The sequence below is a fragment of the Chelonoidis abingdonii genome, chromosome 21 (genome assembly GCF_003597395.2).
Source record: "Chelonoidis abingdonii isolate Lonesome George chromosome 21, CheloAbing_2.0, whole genome shotgun sequence".
NCBI lineage: Eukaryota > Metazoa > Chordata > Testudines > Testudinidae > Chelonoidis > Chelonoidis abingdonii.
The window spans coordinates 14,198,505-14,210,486 of NC_133789.1; the positions used below are offsets into that span (position 1 = coordinate 14,198,505).

At 43.7% G+C, this 11,982-nt stretch overlaps 1 protein-coding gene across 2 annotated transcripts in view; it reads right to left on the minus strand.

The window, feature by feature from the left end:
* MAP3K14 (mitogen-activated protein kinase kinase kinase 14) overlaps positions 1–6,868 on the minus strand; it is a 28,467-nt gene extending 21,599 nt beyond the window's left edge. Inside the window, exon 1 of one of the 2 annotated variants that reach the window (XM_032796935.2) lies at positions 6,826–6,868. The gene's annotated coding sequence lies outside the window, so the exon portion shown is untranslated. The remainder of the gene's footprint in view (positions 1–6,825) is intronic. The other variant, XM_032796936.2, reaches the window with a different exon arrangement.
* Between the last annotated feature and the right edge of the window lie 5,114 nt (positions 6,869–11,982).

An 11,982-nucleotide genomic window follows, 5' to 3' on the forward strand; every position in this document is an offset into this window, starting at 1 on the left:
CCAGGCTCCCCCACCCCTCCACAAAATGTAAGTCAGGGAAAGGTGATGTTTGAAATAAAACCGGTAAAAGCAGAAACACAGGACTATTCCAAGCACAAGCTCATCAGCTTAGTGAGTATCACACAGCTCAGACGCTCTGCTTCCGCTGGTCACTGCCTTGGGTAACAGAACTTAATCTAAACTTGCCCCTGGTGACTGCAGGTATGATCCTCAAATGAGCACTAAGGATGCATAGGACCTCTCAGGATCTGTGCCTAAAGGGCCACCTTAGAAAATGAATTGTTTGGACCCAAGTGCTCATACTTTTGTGGTTAGCAAAATAAGCCACCTACCAGCCTGGCAGGTATAAAAGATAAGTCAACAACGACCACATTCAGAGGCTAATTGAAAACAGAACAGCTGCTGTGAGAAAGATGTGCTGGTGATAGAATCCTTCTCATTACACTAACTCCCCTCTGTCTCTTCCTTACAGAAATGTCAAGTCCAAGTGCTGTGAACTAATTTCCCGGAGCAGTAGAGAGTCAGCCTGCCAAATGACTGACTCAAGCCACCGGTGACCTAGTAGACAAGTTCAGAGCTATTCTCGAATTCACATTCTCCTAATTTGCAATAAGCTTACTTCGGACTCTCTCCTTACCTTCCCCTCACCCTCGCAAGACCCAGGGATATATCTGAACCCTACCCCCCAAAAACCATAAGCTAAAACATCAGTATCATTCCCAAAAACTGCATATCAATTTTGTTTAACACATTTAGGGAGACTGAACCATCACATCAACTCCTGGTTCCCTTAAAATGGAAGGGAATCACACAGATATACTGACATTTAAAGTCAGTACAAGGAAGACATTGTGTGTGTAAATTAAAAAGGAGAAATACCAGTCTTAACAACAGGAATCCCATGTAGCCAGTATAAACAAGGCTCTTTATTAAATACACTGTAGAGTCAACGAGTCAAGTCAATGGGGTTGTGAAGGATACAAATCAAAAATTTGGATGAGTTTACCTGTTACCTCCAATTATACTGTAATGCTAATTTCAGTTTCCAGTGAAGGACAACTAAGATGTGGGAATTCTCACAGGTACGGAGTTGGAAATGGGAGATTGAATAAAAAGGACTGGCCATCATATTTATAACCACAACATTCCTTGGAACCACAGGTTCCAATCCCCACAGAGGAGATTCTGCCCTTCCCACATATGTAAACTCTGTTCCACACACAGCTGGAGGAGTTAATCCCAAAAGGTGCCAAGTATCCACAACTCTTACTGATTTGGTTGCAGGCATTTACCACCTCTTGGCATACAGCTTTTTTCAGTTAGATTTTACAGAAAAGGTATTTTGGCACCTAACTAATTGAAATTAATGGGAGTTAGGTGCCTAAATACCTTTGAGGATCTGTGCCAAGGTCCTGTGGGCTCTGAACAGACATTAAAGATTTCATAGCACTATTCATAAGAAGTTTGTTCCAGGGCTCATAATGCTCCCCATAATGGGGCTGCATTGCTGGTGGTCCATCAGGCTGACACCCTACCACTGCAGCAGCAATCACATTCCCATGAGGTGGTCAATACAAACTCTAGCTAATGAGAAAGAAAAATGATACAGAAATGCAACATTTATTATGACTATATTCTGCAGTTAAGCCAGAGGTTCCCAGTTTCATTAATGAAATTGCTTCTTTAATTTCAAACCTCATCTTCCCCCAAAAAAGTCAAACTCAAGGATTAAGCTAAATTAAAACACTTCCAGATTTCTTCCCTACCTGGCCATGAAGACTTGCTCTGGAAAAAAAAAAACAGACCCATGAAAAAAAGAAGCCAGAGGGGGGCAACCACGTAGCAACAGAGCTAGGAGAGGTGAATACTATATCACCAACTTGCAGTTGACCTCACTTAGCTCCATCGTAGTTAAAAATTAACTGCACCTTGTCTCCACCAAGATCTTACAGCGAGATAACTGATGCACGTTAGCTATCTCATTGTAAAAACCCAACCTTTTTTGGCAACAAAGACATAGCCAATCTTCCCTCATATGAGCAGCAAACTGAAAATTACTGTACAGCACAGCCATTGGTCTGATGGTTTCAGGGACTCTTTCCCCAAATAACCTCACACAGAGCCTAAAGGAATTAGGCACCCAAATGCCACTGAAGTTCAAAGGGAACAAAATGCTCAAATCCCTTCAACTCCATTCAAACCCCAGCCTTGATCACTTTGCTTTCTTGATGCACCACTCATCCACTCCAGTTTTGTCTGAACATCATCTACTTCAATTGGAAGCTCTTTGGAGCAGAGACTCTCTTCAGACAAGCACACTTTCACTGTGATTTTAAATAAAAACTTTATACAAGAGCTAGATTTATAGCTGGACAAGTCTGAAAGTCTATAACACATTATACCTGCTCCTAATCAGTTGCTGTTAAGACCAAATCTCCCCTGCCAATTGCTATTTTGGAAGGGTTCTAGTCAGCATTTTGTCAGGGCAGTCAGGCAACTTATATTTTGCCATTTGGGAGTTCTGCCTTAAGTCAATTTATATATTTAAGAGGGCTACTTTAAAAAAAATCTAAGGCTATTAGAAGAAACGTAAAGCTACGATGTTCAACAATTCTTTCATACTGACATTATTTGAAATAAATAGCTGCCTCTGGGACATGAGTTTTATGAGCAATGCGTTTAACTCAGGTCACCCATAAGCTGCTTTTGGTTTATTAGAACATGCAATTAAACTCTTAGCAACATTACTTTGCTGACCTATACCTGGCCACCAAAAATGAAGCTTCATGACTGCAGGATGGAGCCAGGAATTTACACATCACACCAACAGGGAATGCTATGTTCCCATCCCCTAGACTGAGGTTTTTTTGGGACCTCTAATTCCCAACAAGTGCACTCCCACCACAGGCAGCAACTGAGGAAGCAAAGAGTAGTCCAAGTCTCAAATGTCTGAGAAGTTAGACAACATGATGGTAAAAAAAGGATACTTGAGCCTGTATGATCTCTTACCTACATCATAGCTTCCATAAGGAGAACAGCACTTGTGGAAAGTTATAGGTCAGTTATGGACCCAGAGAAAAACCTTAAGAGCATTCTATATTCTGCGAAGCTGAGAATTTTGTACAGAACTACAAGATGCCAATTCCATCATGTAAAAAGTGCATTATCAACTCTGACAGTTCTTACAAGTTTATTATGCCTTCTTTAAAGCTTAGAAATGTTTTTCTGCCATCTTTTCCTTCCTCCATTTGTCTGGTATACATAGACCTCCTTCACTGCCCATGTTCCCATGGAATTGAAATTAAGATAGTTCTGTTTTTTCCTTATCAGTTCAAGCCATATTATGGCAGCATAGCTCTGGGGTTGTTTGTTAACTAGCAGAGTCAGCATGAGGAAGTTTCGGTTTGTCCCAGAATTGATTAAAAAAGTATTTAGAACACAGAGAACATTCCCCCAACAATTTATCGCAATTTTCAGGTATCAGCAAAAAGATGATTTCTGGAAATCTTGGGTACCTGATGGAGGTAAATGTAGGCTTTGTGCAGAGACTTAGTGTTTGATGACTAAAAGCAGCATGGGTTAAATGACTTGTTATCCTTCTACAGAAGGGTTCCCCCACTTCTTGCACTACAGTTTTCCTTCCACAAACAAGAATATCTATAAGGACCAGAGAAGGTTAATTGGTGCATAATGGATTGGTAAGTGCTCCTATGCAAAACAGTGTATTTTAATGAATCATCATCAGGCTAAAAGTCATATTAAAACAGCTTTCCTCATGTTAATATCTTCAATTAAGCCCCAAAAGTTTTCAAAATGTAAGTTTGTGTCATTTATACTGCTTACTTTTTACACTTCAGAGTGACTAATAAACTAGAATAGTAATAGTAATTAGAAACAGTAGGGTCATGCACCACTACAATGCTGCAGGGAAATATTTGTTGGGATTTAAAACTTTAGTGAATTTTTAAAAATGCTTAAACAAGTCTATCTTTAATTCCCCACCACCACACACACACACTTATGTCTTGGGCCCAAACTACCTCCAAATGATGTTCTTTCCATATTATTGAAATGAGATGAGATTAGCAAAAGCTATTTGCCCAAATGTGACATACCTTCACATTTACCCATTTCATTCAAGTTAGCTGAGTTAATATTTACAAAACGCTTTGCAAAACAACTCTCACACAGAAGCTGCACGTATTAAGTTAGTAAGCAATCTAGACAAGGGTTTATTTTCAATGACTTTTAGTTGTTTGTACATCTCCATCAACCTTCATGATCCAGTAGTCCAAAACAACATCCTAACCTCATTTTTTAAAAAGCCATTTCTTAAGCAAGCTTATTTGCTAATATTATAGTCCCAACTTAAAATAAGATGGTATTTAAAAGGGGCGTTCCCATCTACACTACAAAAAAACTGCAGTGTTACAATAATTCAATGTTTTCTGTGTAGCCAGGATGAAAGTGTCACCAAATATAATAAATATTGTAAAATCCAATGCCAGAAGACACACTAAAATGGTGTGGTCCCATCTACACCAACCATGCTACTTCTCCCCAGACCCTTACGTGACATATTTTGTAATATCACAGGAAATCAGCTTTCACTTACATGATTTTACTAAACTTAGTAGAGATCGAAGCATTTCCATATAAGCGTCATTTAAATATTCCCCTTTAATCTTGTGAACCCAAACACAACATCATAATGGTGAATGAGACCCAGAAAGTCAAACTGCCTCATTTAGTTTCATTGTCCAATCTGAGAAAAATACTGTTTGACTAACAGATATATTGTAAAGATGTATAGTACCTTTAATTTCAACTTTTAGCTCGAGAGCCATTTACATAGCTGTTGCTACTAAAAAGGTTAAAGTAACAGTATACTAGTCAGAGAGACTGGGCTTCTTGTGACAGCTGTCACTTAGTAGCTCAATTTTTTTGAATGAGCTGTCACTTATAATTGCACAGCCATTAGATTTAAGAGAGTTAAATGTTAATATAAAAGTTTATAGCACTTTTGATGCTCAGATTAATTTGAAATTAGGATCTGGAGACATCCATATGCAGACTCACACTGTGCACAAACAAAGAGGAAATATCACTTGTATGAGGGCTCCAAATCTGGTTTAAAAAGCAATTTGCAAGTTGTTTATGGACACCAATTTCATGCTGCCACTTTCAATTCGTGAATGGTAGCACATGCATGTTTCCAGCTTAACTGATATTAAGATGAAGCAGACAGGAAGCATCTGAAATCAACCGCAGCAGTGACTTATTAATCAGCAAAGTAGTATTTTAACCTTTTGTCAAAAAAAGTTGTTTTAAAGAGAAGTGATATGGTCAGATAATGAGTGGTGAGTAAACAGACAGTTAAACTGAACTTCAGATCTTATTCACTTGTATATTTTGATTGGCTGATCTCAAGGTCCTGCCTCATTCTCTCCTCCCCATTGTAAAGAATAGCTTTTGTAGATCTACACCTAGCAACTCCCAATCAAAACAGCAAAGTCTGCAATTTAATCTCCTAATTTATTAGGAGTGTTTCTTTGCTATGAAAAGCAGAGAGCAAGCAGGAAGCAAGATATTTCAAAAATCAAAAGGGAAAGTCTGCTCACTAGTAGAAAAATACCATCTAAGCTAAAAATGTCTCTTTCGACCTCCTCTGAAGCTCTCATCAGAAAACTTGGAAAAGAAAAAGCAGGTTCAACTGAATTCAAGGCTCCAGTATTTGCAGAATGAAAATACATATTAGTCAATAATGAGATCACTTAGGAATATTATGTTTTTTCAAGAATGTTTCATGAAACAATTGTTAATTTGCTAAAAATATTTCACATAAAGTTGATAATAAATGTGAAGGTGTTTGGGTTAGACAACACAGGGGTGGATTCCAAAGGAGCAGAACAACATTCAGCTATACATACCTTGACTAAATAAATATACACACACAAATTTCAGAGCTATTAGGTATCTGCCACTCTTTCAGCACTCCACTGAAAGAATGAAGTTGGTGTTTTGCTATTATTCTCAAAACATCCTGGATATCAGCGATTATTGCCAAAGCCATTCATGTCCAATTGTAACAGACTAAAATAAGAGAGTTTAATTTAACAAGTTCAAACGAACAGCCTTTGCTGATGCTTCCCGACCGGAAGCCTCAAACTGAGGAAGTCAGTTTATTACAAGAAACAGCTCGGATTTCCGGTATAGGATTTTTTTTTTTTATAAAAGCGAGTTACTTTAACTGTGTTTAGCATATTGAGAAGCCTGAATTCAATATTCTAATGCTGGGAGCCTGATCCCTAAAACTGACATAGGGGAGCTACGTTTCCTTGGCTTGGTTTCCAGCCAGCGGCGCCTTGGGGCGGTAACGAGGGCGCTTGCCCTTGCCCTGCAGCGACTAGAGTTACTCCTGCGGGGGTCCTGCCCCGAGCCCCCCATTTACCCAGCGCGACCACCCGCATGGTCCCGCGCGCACGGGCCCACGAGCCGCGTGGGGACCAGCGCCCCCTGCGGGCGCGACGCAGCCAGCGGGCGGACTTCCCGCGCGGAGCGTGCGGGAGGACCGCTCGGGAAGCTGCGCGGCCCCGGGGCCCTCACGCAGCACGGCGGTGGCACTCGCCCCGTGGGGGCGAGCGCGGGTCCCGAGGGGCCGGCCGCTGCTGCCAGGGCGGGCGGGGGCGCACGGCCCGGGCAGCGCCCCGCGCTGGGCAGGACCCGGCCGCAGCCGCGGGCGGTGAGGGGTGAGCGCGGGCCCCGCCGGGGGGACGGGGGCCGCGCAGCAGGGGAGGGGCCTGGCGGCCGGCGGCCCGCGCTCACCTACCGCTCCGGTCCCTGCGGGGGCCTCGGCGCGGCGCCGCGCTGGAGAGTTCGGCGCCGGGGCCGTATCGCCACGGACTACCTGGCCACGCCCCAGGCTGCGCCCATAGCGCGGGTTAAAGCGTGCGGCCAAGCCCTTCTTTGGTGCGGCCCGCCCAACCGCCCTGCCCGCCTTTTAGTGACGCTCCTCCGGCCACGAACCATCAGCGGCGCACACTTCTTCTAGCCCTCCCCTCCGGTTCGGAACGCTAACCGCTCCCGCCCCTGGCGCCACGCGACCAGTTCTCGGCTTTCATTGGGCGGATGGGGCCTGTGCTTTCCCAGAAGCGGCTGCAAACCATTTCCCTTCCCCCTCTGGGCGCGGCAGGAATCGTGCAATAGCGCGTGCGCAGCCAGCCGAGCGCGTGGGAAGAGGGAACGTCTGCCTCCGGGTGCGCGTGCGCAGGTTGAGGGCCGCGGGCTGTTTATTTACCAGCGGCTGAACTGAGAGGGGAGGGGAGCTGCGCGTGCGCGTGCGCGTCAGGCCGCTTTGGACTGGCAGCCTCGGTCTTCCCGCCATTGTTTCCTCAGCGAGGGTCGGTAACTGAGGCGGCTCTGGCTGATCACAGCCCTGGTGGTGCGGGCCCGGCTGGGTCAGACCCGGGGTCCGCTGTCTGAGGGGGTCGGGGAACGGGCAGGACACTCCCCCTGTGGGGCTGGGTTCGTGGCCCTGCCCGCCAGCGTAGCTAGTTCTTGTGAGCCCAGCCCCCACTGCCGCTGAAACTCGCCTTTCCTCCCCGCGCCCGCAGCCAGCGGAGCGGCGTCTCCAAGAACATTGTTCGCCTCGCTGGAGGCACTAAAGAAACGAGCAACCCAGCGCCCGCCTCCTGGGGCCGCTCTTCGGGCCGCGACCCAGCACCACCAATGGCCTTTCCCCTTCGCCTGCTGTAAGAACAACAAACTCATCTCAGCCTCCCCCCCAGCGCACGGCGCTTTGCGATGACAGGAACTCCACTGCTGTCCTCCCACGCTGCGGCTCACGGCCAGGCCTGGGATGCTAGAGTGTTGGCTGGTTACCAAGTCTGAGGGTTTGACAGCAGTATCTTCCTGAGGCTGGGCCGCAAGTTTCTTCAGTGAAAAGGAGCATAAAAAGGCCTTTATTTAGGACAATCTTTTCTGCTCACTTTTAGGTTTCCTTAGCAAATCCTGTGACTGTTAAGTGCTCCCATTTTGTACTGAACACTTTGCAGATCAGGGAACACCAAAGCTTTGACCATTAACTACTATGCATGCCCTGAGCATTTGGTCCAGTCTCTTTTATTTATAGCCAGTGAGCCACATCATTGTGATTCTTAACTCCCTGCAGTTCCTCCCAGCTTGCTATTGCTCAGTCTTGTAATTAAATTCTGGGATGTTTAAATGAAGTTTTTCTACAATGGTTAAATAACTGAAATTTGCCCGTAAGTGCAAAGGAAAAGTGGTTGTGGGAGCTGTTAAACTTACAATGTGTATATAAATTATTATTCATCCTAAGGCTTTTTTGGATTAAGTATCTAACTATTCTATGGGCCAAAAGGGGAGGTCCTCAGTCCTGCAAACTCTCATTGACTTCATGGGATTTCTGGTCTATGGCTTTACTGTTCCTTCTCCAATTTTGATGTCTCCTTTTAAAGATCCAAGATCTTTTTGAAATTCAGAATTTGTTGCTAACTATACCATTAGATAACTGTATTCCCATTTCTGTAAGCTTGCTGCATGTGCACACACCACTGTTAGTGATGCCACACTTAATCATAGAATAGTGGGGTTGGAAGGGACCTTAGGAGGTCATCTAATCCAACCCCTACTCAAAGCAGGACTAATCCCCAGACAGATTTTACCCCAATTCCTTAAATGGCCCCTTTAAGGTTTGAACTCACAACCCTGGGTTTAGCAGACTAATGCTCAAACCACTTCACTATCCCTCCCCATCTATATGATGCACTTGTTCAAGTGTGAATGTCATAATACCATTCTAGATAAAAGGAAATTCTCCTTAACTCAGGTGATGAGGATGTGGGTGATTGGAGCAGCAGGAACCAAGTTCTCTCCCTTCATAAATTGCAAAGTCTTCTGTGGCCATTTATCTGTCACAATCCCATCACTCAGCAATTGGCTGTTCATACAGCAGCAGTAGCATGTGGGCAAAACTTGAAAAAAAAGGTGAGAAGGGAGAACTATGCTTGATGGAAAAATTCCACCAAACTTGTGCATTTCCTAAAGTATCAGCCAGTGTTTACCTAAAATGATATAAAATAAGGCAGAAAAGCAGAAGATAACAAGTGTGGTATCACCTAGATACTGCAGCTATGCAGGGTGCTCAGTTGGATAGTTAAGTACTCACCAAGAATAAGTAGTGAGCCTCTGAGCAATATGAAATAGTAACATTTAAAAGGCTCTCTCTGAATTAGTCTTTTACTGGGTGGGGTATGGGAAAGCTTCTGTGATATCTCCTTGAGTCACATCTAGTTTTTAAGTATTCTGGAAGAAGGGAGACCAAAATGAAACCTTTTCAAGAATTAGAACTGTCCCCAGGTGGAATGTGTGAGCACCCTGCTATAGTGAGCAATGAAGTTTTCAGAAGATCAGAGAGATAGCCTTTCCCCTTTTTATTTTAGCCTCTTCCCTTCTGAGAAGGACCTCCTCTCTCCTTCTGCACTTTGCTGCTGCTGTTAAAGAGTCTTTAAACATTGTATATTTACCCCGGTGACCAGACAGCAAATGTGAAAAATCAGGATGGGGGCAGGGAGGTAATAGCCTATATAAGACAAAACCCTAAATATCAGGACTGTCCCTATAAAATCAGGACATCTGGTCATCCTATCCTTAACTGTTGTCAGCTGATTTAGTTTTCAGCTTCTGTGTTACATGGATAAGGATTTCCCCATGTGATTTCAGGTATTCTCCCTGGGACAGATAGGAGTTCTGAGGGAAAGGAGCTTGTTTAGCAATTGTAGCCTGATGTTCCCTATGCATTTGTGCAGCATTTGGCTACCCACTTACTCCCTTTGGATTGGCTGTAGGCAGCAGACTTCTTGTGGCCTTTGTAAGTGACATGCTGTGGCTTGCGGGAGGATGACTAACAGGCTGCAACAAGCAGCTTCAAACAGAAACCACCATGGAGGATGCTCTGAGCAATCTTGAAACTTCAGCTGTAGCAGGATCCTGTTTTTCTGGTTAAAGGTACAGAGTCAGTTCCCTCCGCCTCAAGCACACAATGTCTGAATGCTGCTATGTGCCCAGACTTCCTTCTTCTACATGCAGTCTTGTCACTGGGCCATTATCCCCTTAGGGTAGAGTTCCTCAGCCTTTAAACTGGAGTATGGTTCCTTCATAAAGGAATGGAGTTGCACAAAGCCACAAAATAATCCCATCATAACATGCAAGTTGCACAGTAAAGTGGTGATGTGTTATCATAATTACCAGAGCATATTATACTTTGCAATTAGCAGGCCTTTCCATGACTACTTAGTCCGAGCCAGGACACAAGAAGATCCTGAATGGTGACACCAGGCATCACCACAATCTGAGAGCTTGAGAACTGCAGGATCTGGTATACCAGTCCTAGGAATGCTCAGCTGAGATAGTGTTGCAATTCTTTGAACTAATAATCAGTCAAGACTCTTCCATCTCTTAGGTCCATGATATTCTACTCTCCAATGATGAGTGTGGAACTATAACTGGCACAGAGGGGAGGAAGGTTGAAAAATGCCACAACCATAAAAAAAGTTGCTGAATGTTCAAAGATTTTAATAAGGTTCTGTCTTGGAACCTCTGTTTCTTCACTAAATTATCTTGCTAGAGTAGTAGAGATGTTCGTACCATGCAGAAAAGACCTTACTGATTCTTTTATTCCCCTGGGTCAGTGGGATTAAGCATGGTTAGAACTACAGAAAGAGGACGCTAAGCCTAATCTTTAACAAAACACAACAGAATCTGGAAGTGAGCTGCTCGCTATTCAAGGCACATTCTCTTCCTCTTCAGTTCCTTAAATGTTTCATCATGATTCAAAGTCCTTCATGCCCAACGCTACTATAAACATGCACCCTTCCAAAATGTTGCCTAAAAGCTAAATGAATACTTTGCCTTGATTTTCAGTAACGATATCATGGAACATGTGCATGGAGGCAGTATGGCTAATGGAAATGAGTGCCTAGAAATGGAAATTACCATGTCTGAGGTGGAAGAAAAATTTAAAGATACTAGTGAGCTCAAAATGGAGGAGAACCAGATAATTTCCAGCACAGGATACTGAAAGAATTGGCATTAGAGGTTACTAGTCTGGTAGCAAGGATTTTTAATACATTTATATATTCAGGGATAGCACCATATGACTGGAGAATAGCTAATATTGTACCTATATTTAAGAAAGGAGAAAAAAGTGATCTGGACAATTAAAAACCTGTTAGTCTGACCTTCGTAGTATGCAAGACGTTAGAAAAATTATGAAAGAAAGAATAATTAAATTAATGGTGGGTAAGTGGTAAAGGAGATGTAATGCAATATGGATTTTTGAAAGGTAGATCATGGCAGACTATCTGCTATTTTAGGTAAGGGACGTGCAGTAGATCTGATATACTTGGACTTCAGTAAAACATTTGCCATGGTATCATATGGGGAATTATTAGCTAAATTAGGCAGATGGAGATCAGTACAAGAATTGTAAGGTGGATAAGAAACTGGCTAACGAGACGGCAACAAGTTGTGCTGAAAGGTGAATTATTGGACTGGAGGGAGGTAATTAGTGGAGTTCCTCAAAGATTGGTTTGGGGACCAATCATTTAATATTTTTATTAATGACATTGGCACAAAAAGTAGGAGAGTGTTAATGAAATTTGCTGATAATTAAAGGTTGGGAAATTGTCACGGAGTGTGGGGGAGTCGGGCCCTGCACCCCCGTCTTCCTGCGATTCACCATGACTCACAGCCAGCCGGTAAAGCAGAAGGTTTATTTAGATGACAGGAACACAGTCCAAAACAGGTTTTGCAGGCACAGACAACAGGATCCTCCCCAGTTAGGTCCATCTTGGAGTCCCAGGAGCATCAAAGCCCCTTAGGGGGTCAGAGCCCTGTCTGTCCTTCCCTCCATTCCCCAGCCACCTCCTGAAAACTCCTCTCACTCTCCAGCCTTTGTTCAGC